This window comes from Saimiri boliviensis, chromosome 14 (genome assembly GCF_048565385.1).
Source record: "Saimiri boliviensis isolate mSaiBol1 chromosome 14, mSaiBol1.pri, whole genome shotgun sequence".
NCBI classification, from domain to species: Eukaryota; Metazoa; Chordata; class Mammalia; order Primates; family Cebidae; genus Saimiri; species Saimiri boliviensis.
Window position 1 is genome coordinate 43,870,244 of NC_133462.1, and position 19,549 is coordinate 43,889,792.

General features: G+C 50.3%; 1 protein-coding gene across 1 annotated transcript in view; it reads left to right on the forward strand.

Moving 5' to 3' along the window:
- The window catches only part of GNG7 (G protein subunit gamma 7), a 183,687-nt gene that overhangs the window by 85,727 nt on the left and 78,411 nt on the right, over positions 1-19,549 (forward strand). The window lies entirely within an intron of this gene.

Consider the following 19,549-nt stretch of genomic DNA (forward strand, 5'->3'; position numbering starts at 1 on the left):
ACGAGGTCAAGAGATCGAGACCATCCTGGTCAACATAGTGAAACCCCATCTCTACTAAAAATACAAAAAATTAGCTGGGCATGGTGGCGCGTGCCTGTAATCCCAGCTACTCAGGAGGCTGAGGCAGGAGAATTGCCTGAACCCAGGAGGCGGAGGTTGCGGTGAGCCGAGATCGCGCCATTGCACTGCAGCCTGGGTAACAAGAGCGAAACTCCGTCTCCAAAAAAAAAAAAAAAAAAAAAAAAAAAAAAGAAAGAAAGAAAAGAGAGAAGGAAGAAAGGAAGAGAAAGAGAAAAGAGTGGGCAGAGAAGGAAGGCGAGCATGGAAAGGAAAAAGGAAGAGGTGAGCTGTGCAAGAAAGAGAAAGAGACAGAGGAAGAAAGAGAAAGACAAGAAAGAGAAAAGACAGAAAGAAAAAAGAGAGAGCAGACTGGGCCGCGCCTCCTCCCTTTCACAGCCCCGTGAGCCCCACATGCTCCCACTTAAGGAAGTGCTTTCCAGGGTGCCCAGCCCGGCCCCCTTCTACCCCTGCAAAGCCCTGGCCCGCCCCATCGCCTCGATTTCCCTGAACTGAGCACCTGCCCCCAGAGCCTGGGGCTTTGACCCCAGCCCGCACCAGGTCCCCCGCTGCACCCAGCGCTTCTGCTGCCTGGTCCTCTGACACCCTCCAGCTGCTAACCATCAGCCTGCCTATAAAAGGTGATTCTGACTGAAGGCAAAGGGAGGGGTGGTGGTGAGGGGGGGCCGCGTGGCCCTCTGCCCAGCCCGGGACTGGCATGTGCTTCTGGCTTGCCGTCCGGCGTATGGGATTGATTTAGATTCCCAGAATACCAGGGAAGGTAGCGCAGGCTGTGACGATTGCATCGTGGCTCGTGTTCCAGGGCCCGGCCTGCCATCCCTGCCGCCCATCTGTTCGTCCATCCGTCCGTCCGTCCGTGCGAGCGTTTCCCCACAGGCTCAGGAGCGGCTACAGACCCTGCTGCTCCTGAACGCCCATTCCTATCTGCCGGCAGCTTCTCCCCGCCGCCCTGAAGGACGTGCTGCATCTGTCTGAAACCGTGCAGGGGTGGGTAGAGGGCAGCCGGGGCCTGCAGGGGACGCAACCCGCAGCCCAGTCCCGAAGGCTTCTTTCTCTGCTGCTGTTGTTTGAGGCGGAGTCTTGCTCCTTGGCCCAGGCTGGAGGGCAGTGGTGAAATCTCGGCTCCCTGCAACCTCTGCCTCTTGAGTTCAAGCGATTCTCCCTCCTCAGCCACCCGAGTAGCTGGGATCACAGGCGCCCACCAGCAGGCGCAGCTAATGTTTGTATTTTTGGTTGAGATGGGCGTTTTGCCATGTGGGCCAGGCTGGTCTCGAACTCCTGACCTCAGGTGATCCGCCCACCTCGGCCTCCTAAAGTGCTGGGATTACAGGCGTCAGCCACCGTGCCCGGCTCGTGCTTCTTTTCCAGAACCTAGCAGGCTTTCTTCCCTAGGGCGCCTCCAAAGTGCTGCCTGCAGATTCTGAAAGAGCAATAAGGATGATCTGGGATTCCCCTCCCCTCCCCTCCTTCCCCCCCAACCCCAATTTTCTTTTCTTCTTTCTGAGACAGGAGCTTGCTCTGTGGCCCAGGCTACAGTGCAGGGATGCAATCATAGCTCACTGCAACCTCAGCCTCCTCGAGGGAGCTTCTCACCTCAGCCTCCCAAGTAGCTGGGACTACAGGCTCACACCACCACGCTTGGCTAATTTTGTTTATTTATTTATTTTTTGTAGAAACGGGATCTTGCTATGTTGCTCCGGCTGGTCTCGAACTCCTGGGCTCAAGAGATCTTCCTGCCCCGGCCTCCCAGCATGCTTGGGATTATAGGCGTGAGCCACCATGCCCGGCCTTCACTGCCTTTCTTTTCCTCAGTAAAAGTCTCCCGTCGGGGGACTACATTGCCATGTTGCCGTTTCTGCAGGCGCCTCTTTTCCTGCTGCCAAGCAGTGGGGACAGGGAGCCAAAGATAAGTGTCCGGTCCTTGTCCCCAGGAGCTCATCGTAGAGGAGGGGGGACAGACAGGTACATTGCAGGCATGCGTGTGTATCTGCGGTCAGCCAGAGCCCTGCCATGGCAGGGCCAAGTTCACATAGTGAGGCAGACACACTCCCTGGTAACTCGAGGGCCGTCAGAGAGCAGATGAGCTGAATTGAGGAGTTACCTACTCTGGGGTTTACCTACTTGCGCCCCACGGATTTTAGGGACAACAGGAGGAGCACAATCTGCTTCTGCTCCTGTCCCGGGCTTCCCTCCCACCTTCAAATGGCAGAGCTGGGTGACACTGGCTTTTTCCAGCTGAGCATGGGCCACCCGCGTCCCCTCCTGCTGGCCTCTCTCCCTCTTCCTCGTCGGCCCTTGGTGGCACTGTGTGCTGGAAGCTTACACTTTCCAATTTCGGAGATGCTTCTAGAAACTCAACCTCTTTCCGGCTTGAAGAAGCTGGAAGTTAGATCAGTTTCTATATCTTGCAGCTAGAAAAACGATGACAGAAGTCAGATGTACCCCGGGCCCTCTGGATGGAACTAGAACCGATGAAAAGAACACAGCTTTGGAGTCAAGCAGACCTTCTCTGGTTCTGTTCTTTAATTAAGGAGTTATCTGTAGGCCGGACACAGTGGCTAAAGCCTATCATCCCAGCACTTTGGGAGGCCAAGGAGGTTGGATCACGAGGTCAAGAGATCGAGACCATCCTGGTCCACATGGTGAAACCCCATCTTTACTAAAAATACAAAAAATTGGCTGGGCATGGTGGTACGTGCCTGTAATCCCAGCTACTCAGGAGGCTGAGGCAGGAGAATTGCCTGAACCCAGGAGGTGGAGGTTGCGGTGAGCCGAGATCGCGCCATTGCACTCCAGCCTGGGTAACAAGAGCGAAACTCCGTCTCAAGAAAAAAAAATGGAGTTATTTGTTCTTGGAGGTGGCAGGGGCCTCTCCTTGTCACCCAGGCTGGAGTGCAGTGGCGTGACTGTAGCTCACTGCGGCATGGAACTCCTGGACACAAGCAGTCTTCACGCCTCCGCCTCCCAAGTCACTGGGACCCCTGGCACCTACCACGTCGCCTGGTTTCTGTCTCTTTTCTATTATACTTCACCGTTGTGGACTCAGCCAGGTTTATTACCACCTGGGATCTCATTTTCTCTTCTGTAAAGTGGAGAGAATATCTGTGTAGCGGAATTCTCAAGGCGTGGTCCAGGGACACTGAAGGGTTGGTCCCTGAGACCCTGTCTGGGGAGACCACTATCTCAAAACTGCTACTCTAAGAATGCTAAGACAGCAGCCAGGCACGGTGGCTCACGCCTGCAATCCCAGCACTTCGGGAGGCGGAGGCAGGCGGATCACCCAAGCTCAGAAGTTCAAGACCAGCCTGGCCAACATAATGAAACGCCATCTCTACTAAAAATACAAAAAATTAGCCAGGCATGGTGGTGGCAGTGCCTGTAATCCCAGCTACTCAGGAGGCTGAGGCAGGAGAATCACTTGAACCCAGGAGTTGGAGGCTGCAGTGAGCTGAGATCGAGCCACTGCACTCCAGCCTGGGTGACAGAGTGAGACTCCATCTCAAAAAAAAAAAAAAAAAGCCAAGATACTCTGGGCCTTCTCAGTCTCTCCCACACAGATGGTGGAGTTTTCAGAGGTTGCGTGACGTCTGGTATCACCATGGATTGAACGCAGAGGCTTATGTCTGAGAATCCAGCTGTCTTCTATTAAGCCAGACATGAAAGAAATTTGCAAAAATGTAAAACAAGGCCACTGTTCTCCCTCAATGGTTTTATTAGAAAAATACTTTTCACTTAAACCCATCACATTCCTATCATAAAATATACAGTTTAAAAAATATTTAATGGGCCGGGCGCTGTGGATCATGCCTGTAATCCTAGCACTTTGGGAGGCCCAGGTGGGTGGATCACCTGAGGTCAGGAGTTCAAGACCAGCCTGGCCATCATGGTGAAACCCCATCTTAAAAAAAAAAAAAAAGTGTGTATATATATATATATATATATATATATATATATATATATATTTAACGGCCTTATGTTAATGTTTAATAGGATTGTGGCTAAAATCTACGTAACACAAGCTGTTTGAGGTCCTTAATAACTTTTTATCACTATATTTATGTATGTGTTTTGGCATCATATTTATGTATATTTATGTATTTTATATGACAGCTTTATTGAGATTTTTACATGCCACAGAATTCACTTTTTTAAGGGTACGATTCAGTGGTTTTTAGAATAAACGGTGTTGTGTAACGTTACCACAATCTAATTTTCTTAATTTTTTTTTTTTTTTTTTTTTTTTTTTGAGACAGAGTCTCACTCTGTCACCCAGGCTGGAGTGCAGTGGCTTGATCTCAGCTCACTGCAACCTCCACCTCCCGGGTTCAAGCCATTCTCCTTCCTCAGCCTCCAGAGTAGCTGGGATCACAGGTGCACACCGACGCCCAGCTAATTTTTGTGTTTTTAGTAGAGATGAAGTTTCACCATGTTGGCCAGGCTGGTCTCGATCTCCTGAGCTCAGTTGATCCACTCGCCTCTGCCTCCCGAAGTGCTGGGATGACAGGCGTGAGCCAATGCACCTGGCCTTTTTTTAAAAATCATTTTTAGTAGACAGGGTCTCGCCACCTTGCACAGCCTGGTCTTGAACTCCTGAGCTCAAATGCTTCTCCCTCCTTGGCCTCCCAAGGTGCCAGCATGACGGGCATGAGCCGCCGTGCCCAGCCTAAACCCTGCTTTTCATGCACTGGCTTTGATGTTGCCTTTAGGCTGTGTCTGAACTTTGAGTGTCACAAACCAAAGCTGGGCTGCCACGATAAGCTGACAGCTTCACGAAATGCCCAGACTCCCCAGCTTCTGTGACATCAGTGACAGGCCTGCAAGGCAGGGCTGTCCGGGGCCCTCCGGCCGAGCTGTGGGCCGGTCACACCTCCACCTCCTGGAAACCCTCCTGGGCGGGCGGCGTGTTCTCCCTTCTAAGTCCTGGAAAGGCTCTTCCCCACCAGCCGGGTTTATTTGGATTAATTCATCCTCAGCGGGGAGGAGGAGGGCATGAGCCCTGGTAGTATTTATTCTGCTGGAATGGAACCCTCAGATCTTTGAGTTGTTCAAGCAGACAGAATTCACCGAGTCAGCGAGGGAGAGTGCTGTGTTTTCGGAGGTCAGCCCAGGACGGCAGAGCAGGCAGGCGGGAGCTCTGATCCACTCACTGAACACCACGTGGTGTCTGCAGCCAGCAGAGCAACCAGCAGCACACACCCCCTTCTTCCCCCACCCCGGGGGCCCCTCCCACAAGCAAATAGCAGAGCTGGGTGACACTGGCTTTTTCCAGCTGAGCTCGGGACACCATGTCCCCTCCTGCCAGCCTCTCTCCCTGTTCATCGTCGGCCCTCAGTGGCACTGTGTGCTAGAAACGTACACTTCCCATTTTTGGAGATGCTTCTAGAAACTCGACCTCTTTCCAGCTTGAAGAAGCTGGAAGTTAGATCAGTTTCCATTTCTTCCACCTAAGAGAGTGATGACAGAAGCCAGCGTTTCATTACCTTTCTTTTTCCAGGATCATCTTCGTTTTAGACATTCTTTACCTCCTTGCTCCTTAGAAAGAATAACGGTAGCAATAGATTTAGAGACATCTGATGTCTGATTCTTTTGACCAAAGATGCCCAAGTAGCGTTTTATTTTTATTATTATTATTATTATTATTAATTTTTTTTCTGAGATGGAGTCTCACTCTGTCGCACAGGCTGGACTGCAGTGACACAGTCTCGGCTGACTGCAACCTCCGCCTCCCAGATTCAAGCGATTCTCCTGCCTCAGCCTCGCGAGTAGCTGGGATTACAGCTGTGCACCCCCATGCCTGGCTAGTTTTGTATTTTCAGTAGAGACAGGATTTCACCATGTTGGCCAGGCTGGTCTCGAACTTCTGACCTTAGGAGACCGTCTGCCTCAGCCTCCCAAAGTGCTGGGATTACAGGCGGGAGCCAGTGCACCCGGCCTCAAGTAGCATTATTGTATAATGGAGTTTTTGTTTGTTTTTATCTTAGAGACGGGGTCTTCTTGCTCTGTCATTCAAGCTGGAGTACAGTAGCGCCATCTCAGCTCACTCCAGCTTCCAGCTCCCAGGCTCAAGCAATCCTCCCGCCTCAGCCACCAAAGCTGGGATTACAGGTGCACACCGCCGTGCCTGGATAATTTTTAAATTTTTGTTCTTTCTAGAGATTGGGTCTTGCTGTGTCATCCAGGCTGGTCTCGAACTCCTGGCCTCAAGTGATCTTCCCACCTCAGCCTCCCTCCCAAAGTGCTTGGATTATAGACGTGAGCCACGGTGCCCTGCCTATACCCATGAAATTTCAGTGCCACAGACATGCTGTGTATCTGTTTATGTTCTGTTTTCTGGGCTTTATGCATAAAAAGAGTACAATTTGTTTTCACCTTCCCAAGAATTGATTTTCACCCTGTTGGGAATGTATTTGTAAAGAAGTCTCGTACCACGGGAGGGAAAATAGGGAAATCTTTTATCCTCAAATTTCATTCCCGAGTTAACCGCTGTTAACCGTGTGGGGCGGGTGGGGACTGCTCATCAGTACAGAAGATGAAAGGAGAAGAATTGGGGTCTATATCTGCCCGCTTTTGTTGGTTTTTTTTTTTTTTTTTTTTTTTTTTTTTTTTTTTTTTCAGAAAATGTGTCGCTCTGTCACCCAGGCTGGAGTGCAGGGGCGTGATGATGGCTCACTGCAGCCTCGACCTTCTGGGCTCAAGTGATCCTCTTACCTCAGCCTCCTGAGTAGCTAGAACTATAGGTGCATAGCACCACGCCTAGCTGATTTTTTTTTTTTTTTTTTTTTTTTTAGTGGAGATGGGGCTCTCACTATGCTGCCCAGGCTGGTCTGAAACTCCTGGGCTCAAGTGATTCTCCTGCTTCAGCCTTTCAGAGTGCTGAGATTGCAGGTGTGAGCCTCTGTACCCGGCCGCCGCTAGTTTTTTTTTTTTTTTTAAGACAGAGTCTCACTCACTCTGTCGCCCTGGCTGGAGTGCAGTGGCACGATCTCAGCTCACTGCAGCCTCCGCCCCCCAGGTTCAAGCGATTCCCCTGCCTCAGCCTCCCAAGTGGATGGGACTACAGGCGTTCATCACCACGCCTGGCTAATTTTTATATTTTTAAAAAAATTATTTATGTATTTATTGATTGAGACAGAGTTTCACTCTTGTTGCCCAGGCTGGAGTGCACTGGTGCGATCTCAGCTCACTGCAGCCTCTGCCTCCCAGGTTCAAGCGATTCTCCTGCCTCAGCCTCCCGAGTAGCTGAGATTACAGGCATGCACCACCACACCCGGCTAATTTTCGTATTTTTAGTAGAGACGGGGGTTTCACCACGTTAGCCAGGCTGGTCTCGAACTCCTAACCTCAGGTGATCTGCCCGCCTCGGCCTCCCGAAGTGCTGGGATGACAGTCGTGAGCCCCCGTCCGTGGCTGCCCGCTAGTTTTGATTTTGAGTTTCTGAGCAGGTTCCTTGGTTTTCATAAGTTTCGCTTTCTCCTTCATAGTAGAGTGACAAGCACGTATTGTGGCGTTGCTGTGAGTGCTGGATCCGATTGGTGATGGACAGAGCTGCGTGGAGGGCGTGGGATGACTAAATGTCACACAGGTGCTGGGTAGACAGCTGTCACAGTCACCCTAGGTGTCTAACCTCTGAGACCTCTGAAACTCTCTTTCTGGAATTTTCCTGTGTATGCGTGCTCACATAGATATGTACATCGATAGCCAGGCACGGTGGCTCACGCCTAATCTCAGCACTTTGGGAGGCTGAGGTGGGTGGATCACCTGAGGTCCGGAGTTCGAGACCAGCCTGATCAATATGGTGAAACCCCATCTTAAAAAAAAAAAAAATACGTACATTGATATGGAGCACATCATAAATTGGAGGTCCTGAGCTAATTTTTACCTTTTTAAATTTAATTCCTTTTTTTTTTTTTTTGGAGACAGAGTCTCGCTCTGTCAGCCAGGCTGGAGTACAACGGCACGATCTTGGCCCACTGTAACCTCCGCCTCCTGGGTTCAAATGATTCTCCTGCCTCAGCCTCCCAAGTAGCTGGGAGTTTTGAGACAGGGCCTCAGTCTGTCACCCAGGCTGGAGTGCAATGGCACCATCTCAACTCACTGCAACCTCCGCCTTCTGGGTTCAAATGATTCTCCTGCCTCAGGCTCCCAAGTAGCTGGGATTACAGGCAGGCACCACCACACCCGGCAGATTTTTGTATTTTTAGTAGAGATGGGGTTTCACCGTGTTGGCCAGGCTGGTCTTGGGCCCAGCATGACGCCCAGCTAATTTTTTGTATTTTCAATAGAGAGGGGATTTTGCTATGATGCCCAGGCTGGTCTGGAACTCCTGAGCTCAGACAATCTACCCTCCTCGGCCTCCCAAAGTGCTAGGATTACAGGCATGAGCCACCGCAGCCGGCTCTTAAATTATTTCTTTTCGAGACAGGGTCTTGCTCTGTCTGGCTGGGGTGCAGTGGTACCATCACGGTTCACTGCAACCTTAACCACCTGGGCTCAAGCGATCCTCCCGCCTCAGCCTCCCAGGTAGCTGGGACCACAGGTGTGAGCCACTATACCCAGCTAATTTTTAATTTTCTTTTTTTTTTCTGTAAAGATTGGGGTCTCACTATGTTGCCCAGGCTGATCTCCAGCTCCTCAGCACAAGGGATCCTCCCACCTCAGCCTCCCAAAGTGCTGGGATTATAGGCATGAGCCACCATGCCTGGCCTTTTTGAAATTTGATTTTGTTTTTAATTTTTAATTTTTTTGTTTGTTTTGAGTCTCGCTCTGTCACCCAGGCTGGAATGCAGTGGTGCAATCTCAGCTCACTGCAACCCCTGCCTCCTGGGTTCAAGTGATTATCCTGCCTCAGTCCCCCAAGTAGCTGAAATTTACAGGCATCCACCACCACGCCTGGCTAATTTTTATAATTTTAGTAGAGACGGGATTTCACCGTGTTGGCCAGGCTGGTCTCCAACTCCTGTGCTGAAATAGTCCACCCGCCTCAGCCTCCCAAAGGCCTGGGATTACAGACCTGAGCCACCAGGTCAGGCCGTAAAATGACATTTTAGATCATCGCGGACAATGGGTCATAGACTGGTTATTGGTAACAGGAAATTATTGATGAGGATTGTGTATAGCAAGATGGCTTGGGAGGTTCCATGTTGGGAAATCAGAAGGCTTCAGTGATTCAAGAACATTCCCAGTGTCTACAGGCGAAGTCATATGAGGTGTCGGACTTGTGTGAAATCCTCGTGCAAAGCTGGGGAGAGGAAGTCCATGCAGAGGAAAGGCAGGAAGTTAATTGCCATTGCAGGAGATGGTGCCACTGAGAGGGACTCCTCCTGGCCTCTGTACTTCAGGCTGTGTTTGAAATTTTCCACTATATGTAATTTTTTAATTTGCAGTTTCTTTTCTTTCTTTTTTTTTTTAGAAGGAATCTCACTCTTGCCCAGGCTGGAGTGCAGTGGTGCCATCTGGGCTCACAGTAACCTCCCGGGTTCAAGCAATTCTCCTGCCTCAGCCTCCCCAGTAACTGGGATTACAGGCGCCCACCACCACACCCAGCTAATCTTTGTAGTTTTAGTAGAGACAGGGTTTCACCACATTCACCAGGCTGATCTCAAATCCCTGACCTGATGATCTTCCTGCCTCGGGCTTCCAAAATGCTGGGATTACAGGCATGAGCCACCACGCCCAGCCTTAATTTGCAGTTTCTGTAAACAACTTATATAATAGAAAAGCAGAGGAACGAATTTCTCTCCCGCTTAGATGTACCTCATGTTGGTTTTAAGGTACAGTATTGAGTCCAGATTTGAGAAGTTTTGGGGTGAATGAGGTAAGAAAGTTTTTTTTTTTTTTTTTGGCGTCAAATCTTTCTGTCCCCCTCTCAGCTTGCTTCAGAAGATTTTAAAAATCACGATAGTAATCAAAACTTATATACCATTGAAACAGAAGGCAATGCTGTGGACCACAAAACTCCAAAAATTCCTTTTTTTTTTTTTTTTCCTTGAGACAGAGTTTCGCTCTTGTTACCCAGGCTGGAGTGCAATGGCGCAATCTTGGCTCACCGCAACCTCCGCCTCCTGGGTTCAAGCAATTCTCCTGCCTCAGCCTCCTGAGTAGCTGGGATTACAGGCACGTGCCACCATGCCCAGCTAATTTTTGTACTTATAGTAGAGACGGGGTTTCACCATGTTGACCAGGATGGTCTCGATCTCTTGACCTCGTGATCCACCCGCCTCGGCCTCCCAAAGTTCTGGGATTACAGGCTTGAGCCACTGCGCCCGGCCCAAAAATTGCTTTTTTTTTTTTTTTTTTTTAAAAAAAGTGCTACCCCGGGAAAAGTACTCAATGCTTTTTGTTTCGTTTGGTTTTTTTTGAGACAAGAGTCTCCCTCTGTGGCCCAGGCTGGAGTGCAGCAGTGCGATCTCGGCTCACGACAACCTCCACCTCCCGATTCTCCTGCTTCAGCCTCCCTGGTAGCTGGGATTACAGGTGCACGCCACCACGCCCGGCTAATTTTTGTCTTTTTAGTAGAGACAGGGTTTCGCGTTGGTCAGGCTGGTCTCGAACTCCTGACCTCACGTGATCTACCCGCCTCGGCCTCCCACAGTGCTGGGATGGCAGGCGTGAGTCACCGCGCCCGGGCCTACTCAATACTTTTGAAATCTTTAAAGCAACTTGAAGGCTTCTAAATGCATAGAACGAATGTTTTGCGAAACAAAAAGAAACGGACTCAATATTCTTTCTTTTCACTTTGAAAATATAAAGCACAAAATAAGACAAACATTGCAAGGTAAAAAAAAAAAAAAAGAAAGAAAAAAGAGGAAATTTTCCACTGTAAGTTTTTAAGAGAGGCAGAGATTAGGCACGACATCAGGCCTTTGGTGACCAAGACCAGAGGCCTTTCTCCCTCAGCCTGGCAGCCACAGGGACACTGCTCACCACGCCGGGGCTCTGTCCTCTTTGAAGGTTTTAGTCTGTGCTGGATTTTCATGACCTTAGCTGTGAGTTAGAAAAAGTATTCATTTTCTTTTTTCCCTCCCTCCCTCCCTCCCTCCCTCCTTCCCTTCCTTCTTTTCTCTTTCTTTCTCTCTTCCTTTCTTTTCTTTTTTCTCTCTTTATTTTCTTTCTTTCCCTCCCTCCCTTCATTCTTCCCCCTTCCTTCCCTCCCTCCTTCCCTCCTTCCTTCCTTCCTTCCTCTCCCTCCCCTCCCCTCTCCTCCCCTCCCCTCTCCTCCCCTCCCCTCCCTTCCCCTCTCCTCCCCTCCCCTCTCCTCCCCTCCCCTCCCTTCCCCTCTCCTCCCCTCCCCTCTCCTCCCCTCCCCTCTCCTCCCCTCCCCTCTCCTCCCCTCCCCTCCCTTCCCCTCTCCTCCCCTCCCCTCTCCTCCCCTCCCCTCTCCTCCCCTCCCCTCTCCTCCCCTCCCCTCTCTTCCCCTCTCCTCCCCTCCCCTCTCTTCTCTCCTCCCCTCCCCTCTCTTCTCTCCTCCCCTCCCCTCCCCTCTCCTCCCCTCCCCTCTCTTCTCTCCTCCCCTCCCCTCCCCTCTCCTCCTCTCCCCTCTCCTTGCTGCTCTGTCACCCAGGATGGAGTGCAGTGATGTGATCATAGCTCACTGCAGCCTCAACCTCCTGGGCTCAAGCAATCCTTCTGCCTCAACCTCCCGAGTAGCTGGGGCTGTGGGCACATGCCAGCACACCTGGATACTTTAAAAAACTTTTTTGTAGAGATGAGATCTTGCTGTGTTGCCCAGGCTGGTCTTGAGCTCCTGGGCTCCAGCAATCTTCCTGCCTCAGCCTCCCAAAGTGCTGGGATTACAGGCATGAACCGCCGCTCCTGGCCTTTGTTCATCTCTTTCATCCACTCTTGCTTGGGTTTTACAGGAGGAGTGATTTAAAGGGATGTCATCTGTCATTTTGCTAGCAATAAAAATGCTGTGACTGAAGGACGAATGTCTTTTTAATGTGGCACCTCTACTTTTCAGCCTTTTAAAAAATGCCGAGAGTTACTTTTGGTTGTCATTTTTGTCGGTGTGATTAGTCAGCTTCATTCTTTCAACTTAGTGCATTCTTGTGTATGGATGTACCAGAGTGAATGGAAGAATACATGACCAACCTTTCCGGTTTTCCTTACAACCAAATAATGTTGCGGCAGAAGCGTCACTGTGTACGTAACTTTGTGACCTTGTCTGAATATCTCAGGTGGGAAATTCCTAAAAGCAGAATTGCAGCTTTAGAAGATACTGGCATTTACAATTCCATTAATCATTGACAAATAACCTTCCACAAAGTTTATAGCAACCTGAACTCCTGTCAACAGTGAGTGAAATTGTCAGTTCCCCCACAGCCTTGCCCTAATGGTTATCAACTAAATTTTAAAAGTTTTGCCAGCCAGTTATGTGAAAATAGCATCTCTTTGATGTTGTAATAATCATTTATTTGGCCAACAATGAGATCAGTCTCCTATTTCTTTCTTTTCTGATTGTTGTACCTCTGTATATCCTCTGTTTTGCTATTGAGTTTTTTTTTATTGATTTGTAAGTGCTCTTTACATATGACAGGCACTGACACTTTGTTACATATGCTACCTATGTCACATATTACTACTTTCTTCCAGGTAGTGCCTTTTTATTGGCTTTGTGGCTCTTGCCCATCCTAACACACCCAGTGTAGAAAAGAGCTTCCTTTAGGCTGCAGCCTTGGGATTGACTTTCCCCCAACATTGGTTCTTTGGTTGAGCAGCCTCAGCAGGGATTTTGGAAACAGACAAACTCAAGGGCACATACTCAGTCTCCCATAATCCCTCCCTTAAAAAAAAAAAAACCTTTCATTTTCAAATGACGAAAACAATGACATACAAGAAAATCTTTAAAATACCAAAAGGTTTAAAGAAAGAGACAGAAATCCCCTGCATATGTTGTTGGCATTTTACAAGAGAGGAAACAGGAGGAGGAGGAGTTTGTTGGCAAATAGTATCAGCAAGTAGGAGTAGGCCTTACAAATCTCATAAGAAACAGCAAGGAGGGATGTTATTCTTCACTTCCGCATCATCGGTTCACACAGCCTTCCAGCGTCGAACGGCTTGTTCGTGAGTCAAACCTACTGCATGAGAGATTCTTTCATGTTCTCTGTGAGATGCTGAGTTGCTAGGTTACTGAGAGCATCGGGAATCCAGGGAACAACATGCTTATATCGTGCTCAACTTTGAAAAATTATTAGACATTGACATTTAAAAATGAGTAAGAATAGTATTTATTGCACCAGGATTTGCAAGTCTTGAATTCTAGTTGCAGTTCTACCAGTTATAGTATGTATGTATGTGGATAGATGGGTGGATGGATGAATGGATGGATGGATTGATGGATAGATATATGGGTGAATGGATGGGTGGGTGGATGGATGGGTGGATGGATGGAAGGATGCATAAATGGATGGATGGAGGAGTGGATGGATGGATGGGTGGGTGGATGAATGGATGGATGAATGAATGGACGGATGGGTGGATGAATGGATGGATGGATGGATGGATGAATGATTGGGTGGATGGATGGATGAATGAATGGACGAATGGATGGGTGGAGGGATGGTTGGGTGGATGAATGGACAGATGGATGGGTGGACGGATGATTGGGTCGATGAATGGATGGATGGATGGATGGATGATTGGGTGGATGGATGGATGAATGAATGGACAGATGGATGAGTGGATGGATGGTTGGGTGGATGGATGGATGGATGAATGGATGGATGGATGGATGGTTGGGTGGATGGATGGATGGATGGATGAATGGGTGGATGAATGGATGGATGGGTGGATGGATGGTTGGATTGATGAATGGATGGATGGATACATGAATGGATGAATGAATGCGTGGATTGATAGATGGATGCATGAGGGGAATCAATGGTTGGGTGGATGGATGGACGGATGGATGGGAGGATAAATAGATGGATGGGTGGATTGTTGGATGGATGGATGGGTGGGTGGGTGGGTGGATGGGTGGATGGGTGGATGGTTGGGTGGTTGGTTGGATGGATGGATGGATGGATGGATGGATGGATAGATATATGGATGAATAGAAGGGTGGATGTATGGATGGATGAGTGAATGGATGGATGGATGGTTGAATGGGTGGACGGATGGATGGATGGATGGATGGATGAATAGATGGGTGGATAAATGAACAGATAGAGATGTAGATGTAGACAACAGCTTTATCAAGATATAATTCACGGCCGGGCGCGGTGGCTCAAGCCTGTAATCCCAGCACTTTGGGAGGCCGAGGCGGGTGGATCACGAGGTCAAGAGATCGAGACCATCCTGGTCAACATGGTGAAACCCCGTCTCTACTAATGGTGCAAAAAATTAGCTGGGCATGGTGGCGCGTGCCTGTAATCCCAGCTACTCCGGAGGCTGAGGCAGGAGAATGCCTGAACCCAGGAGGCGGAGGTTGCGGTGAGCCGAGATCGCGCCATTGCACTCCAGCCTGGGTAACAAGAGCGAAACTCCATCTCAAAAAAAAAAAAAGATATAATTCACACAGTTCTACCATCCCTAAGCCTCAGTTTTATCTGTAAAATATGGAAAATTATTATATGCCAAATAGAGAAAAAATGAAGACTGACCCATTCTCCCTACCTGTTCTATTTTTTTTCCCATACCACTTATAATCTTGTTTTTTAATGGTGCTTTTAAAAACTGATTCATTTGAAAACTCCACCTGGATAAGAGACGCAAGCTCTTGATAATACTGTTACATGTATTTTATTTCCTAATTGCTTTATTGAGATAAAATTATATACTACAAAGGCCAGGAGCAGTGGGTCTAATCCCAGCACTGTGGGAGGCCGAAACAGGCGGATCACTTGAGGTTAGGAGTTCGAGACCAGCCTGGCCAACATCATGAAACCCTGTCTCTACTACAAATACAAGAATTAGCCTAGTGTGGTGGTGCATGGCTGTAATTCAAGCTACTCGGGAGGCTGAAGCAGGAGAATCATTTGAACCCAGGAGATGAAGGTTGCAGTGAGCTGAGATCATGCCACTGCGCTCCAGCTTGGGTGACAGAGTGAGACTGGCCTGTTCTGAACATTTCATATAAATGTGATCACACGCTCTGTGGCCTTTTTTCTGGCTTCTCTCACTGAGCGTGATTTTGGGGGGCTCATCCATGTTGTAGCGTGTATGTAGTGAGTTTTTGGTTGTTTTTTTTTTTTTTTTTGAGACAGAGTCTCACTCTGTCACCAGGCTGGAGTGCCATGGTGCCATCTGGGCTCACTTGAACCTCTGACTCCCTCGTTCAAGTGATTCTTCTGCCTCAGCCTCCTGAGTAGCTGGGACTACAGGTGCGCGCCACCACGCCTGGCTAATTTTTGTATTTTTAGTAGAGACGAGGTTTCACCATGTTGGTCAGGATGGTCTTGATCTCCTGACCTCGTGATCTTCCTGCCTCAGCCTCCCAAAGTGCTGGGATGACAGGCCTGAGCTACCGTGCCCGGCCTGCAGTGAGGTTTGAAATGCTCCCAGACTTAGCACAACCCGCTGTGTGCAGGGCCTATGGAGCTAAATCAAGGCATTCTTTCTTTACGCTGTCATCATCTGACATGGGAGGAGGGGACCAGAGTCAAACAGCAAAGATGGGAATGACTCAGGAAGATCCAGAGACACGCGGAAGATTCCCAGATCTGCAAGGAGTGAGACCTGGGAGGCCAGGGCACCCACACGTGTGATCCCAGCACTCTGGGAGGCCAAGGTGGGCAGATCACTTGAGGTCAGGAGCTCAAGACCAGCCTGGCCAACATGGCTAAACACTGTCTCTGATAAAAATACAAAAAATTGGCCGGGCGCGGTGGCTCAAGCCTGTAATCCCAGCACTTTGGGAGGCCGAGGCGGGTGGATCACAAGGTCAAGAGATCGAGACCATCCTGGTCAACATGGTGAAACCCCGTCTCTACTAACAATACAAAAAATTAGCTGGGCATGGTGGCACGTGCCTATAATCCCAGCTACTCAGGAGGCTGAGGCAGGAGAATTGCCTGAACCCAGGAGGCGGAGGTTGCGGTGAGCCGAGATCGCGCCATTGCACTCCAGCCTGGGTAACAAGAGCGAAACTCCGTCTCAAAAAAAAAAAAAACATCAGGCTGGGTGCAGTGGCTCACACCTGTAATCCCAGCACTTTGGGATGCCGAGGCGGGCGGATCACTTGAGGTCAGGAATTCGAGACCAGCCTGGCCAACACAGTGAAACCTCATCTCTACTAAAAATACAAAAGTTAGCCTGGCGTGCTGGCGTATGCCTGTAATCCCAGCTACTCAGGAGGCTGAGGCAGGAGAGTCTCTTGAACCCCGAGGCAGAGATTGCAGTGAACCGAGATTGTGCCGTTGCACTCCAGCCTGGGTGACAGAGCAAGGCTCCATCTCAAAAAAAACAAAAACAAAACAAAACAAAAATTAGCCAGCCTTGGTGGCGGGTGCCGGTGGTCCCAGCTACTCGGGAAGCTGAGGCAGGAGAATCGCTTGAACCCAGGAGACCGAGGTTGCAGTGAGCCGAGATCGCGCCACTGCACTCCAGCCTGGGGCAGAGGGGGAGAATCTTGTCATAAAAGAAAGAAAAGGAAGTACCCTTGGGGGTCAGTTAGCACCAGGACCAGCAAGGGATGGCAGATGTCACACCTGAGCACCTGGGAAGGGAGAAGCCACCCCCGAGTCAAAGCCAGGAGATCAGGGAGGAAAAGAAGCCAGTTGCCCCAGAAAGATGACCCCCTGGTGGGGTCTACGGTGCCATCAGCAAGCCCCGGTGTGCTGGGTCTGAGGACTTGGCCTGCTCAAACCAGGACAACCCGGCGGGCAACCCAGGTCAGGCTGGTCACCCTGAGTACGGCGTTCCCACGGAGCGAGCCAAGGTTCTATGCGTCAGCAGGCAGTTTGAAATGAAGGTCAGAGGAGGATGGAGAAGAAATACGGCCCCTGCCTGACGGGAGAGAGTTCCGCGGGGCCGGCGGCGTCCGAGGCTCCTGCCCTTTTCCCAGCCGGGGAACCGACCCTCTGACCGCCCCCTCCCCCCACCCGGCCCTGTGCAATTCACCAGCTGTTGACTTTTAAAAGAAAAACAAACCTCGTGACGTGCATTTAGGTCTGTGTACTACCTGTCGCTTTGCAGAGAGCCTGCGTCGGGATGGTTTATCTCAGTGTGACTTTTTAATCTGATGTCTTTCGGGCTGTCCCCAGGGAGCCAACGGGGATGTAAAGGCCGGTTGTGATTCAGCCAGACTCTCCCAGTGGACAAATAACAGTGTCACCAGTCCCCCGCCACCCTCTCACGCCCTCACCAAGCTCAGGGAAATAGTTCGTGCTGGAGAGACCCGCTAAGCAGCCGTGAAGCGCCGTTTCTGCCATACAAACTCCCCGAGAACCTTTGACATCACAGCAGGCCGTCTGTAAATAGAGAAGGTCTTTCTTCTCTTGCTCCAATCTGGATGTTTTTGATTTCCTTTTCACGTCCAGTGGCCCTGGCTTGAACTCGCAGTAATGAATAGAAGCAGCGAGAGCAGCCACCCTTATCATCTTGTCCCTGTCCCTTATTTCTTTTCTTTTCTTTTTTTTTTGAGACAGAGTTTCACTCTTGTTACCCAGGCTGGAGTGCAATGGCGCGATCTCGGTTCACCGCAACCTCCGCCTCCTGGGTTCAAGCAATTCTCCTGCCTCAGCCTCCTGAGTAGCTGGGATTACAGGCACGTGCCACCATGCCCAGCTGATTTTTTGTATTTTTAGTAGAGACGGGGTTTCACTATGTTGACCGGGATGGTCTCGATCTCTCGACCTCGTGATCCATCCGCCTCGGCCTCCCAAAGTGCTGGGATTACAGGCTTGAGCCACCGTGCCCGGCCCCCTTATTTATTTTCTTGAGACGAGGGTCTGGCTGTGTCACCCAGGCTGGAGTGCAGTGGAGCCATCTCGGCTCACTGCAACCTCTGCCTCCCAGGTTCAAGCGATTCTCCTGCCTCAGCCTCCTGAGTAGCTGGGATTACAGGTGCCCGCCACCAGGCCCGGCTGATTTTTGTATATTTAGTAGAGACGGGGTTTCACCATGTTGCCCAGGCTGGCCTGGAACTCCTGACCTCTCAAATGATTCTCCCACCTCAGCCTCCCAAAGTGCTGGGATTACAGGCTTGAGCCACAATGCCCAGCCTTAAAATGTTTTTTTTTAACAGACAGGGTCTCACTCGGTCACCCAGGCTGGAGTGCAGTGGCACGATCACAGCTCCCTGCAGCCTCGAACTCCTGGACTCAAGTGATCCTCCCACCTCAGCCTCCCTGGTAGCTGGGATTACAGCCGTGCACCACTGCGCCTGGCTGATTTTTTAATGTTTTGCAGAAATACGATTTGGAACTCCTGGACTCAAGCCATTCTCCTGCCTTGGGTTCCCAAAGTGCTGGGATTACAGGCATGAGCCACCGAGCCTAGCCCTGACTTAGTTTTGATTTTTTGAGGCAGGGTCTTGCTGTCTTGCCCCAGGCTGGAGTGCACTGGTGCAGTCGTGGCTCACTACAACCTCCAACTCCCAGGCTCCAGCCACCCTCCTGCCTCAGCCTCCCAAGGAGCTGGGACGGCAGGTGAGCACCACCACGGCTGGCTCGCCTTTTTTTTTTTCTTTTTTTCCTGCAGATGGAGGCTCACCATCTTTTCCAGGCTGATCTTGAACTTCTAGGCTCAAGCCGCCCCCCCCCAACCCCTTGGCTTCCCAAAGTGCTGGGATTACAGGCGTGAGCCACGGCTCCCTGGCTTGTTCTCGGCTTGGGGGAAAAGCGCCCAGTCTCTCGCCATTGGGGATGGTGGCAGCCTGGCAGCTGTGTGTTCGTTCTTCATTCTCTTAATCACATGGAGGGAATTTTCTTTCTTTCTTTTTTTTTTGGTTTTCACATTTTTACTGGGAGCCAGGGGAGGGGCCTCCTCAATAGAGGTGCTCACAGGTTCTTTAGCCACTCCAGGCTGGGGTCCTGGGGGTCCTGAGGGTGGCTGGGCACGTTAGGCATGTTCCCATTATCACGGATGGGCACTGGGTAGTTGTGGGGTGTGACCTCATTGATCGTGACACAGTATTTGAAGTCGGGGCTGGTCTGGGGCACTGTTAAACAGTGAGGCTACAGATGAGACGCAGGATGTGACCAGCGCTGGCCCCTCAGCCCAGGCATTCTTTTTTTTTTAAAGATGGGGTTTCACCATGATGGCCAGGCTGGTCTTGAACTCCTGACCTCAGGTGATCCACCCACCTCGGCCTCCCAGAGTGCTGGGATTACAGGCGTGAGCCACCGCGCCCGGCCCAGCCCAGGCATTCTTTAAGTCTCGTGGCCATCTTGGTCTCGGCAGCAGCAACAGCCGGAAATTCTCTTCTGTCCCTAATTTATGGAGTGTTTTTGTCACGAAGGGTGTCGAATTTTGGTCTGCATCTATTAAAATGATCACGTAGGCTGAGTGTGGTGACTCCCGCCTGGAATAC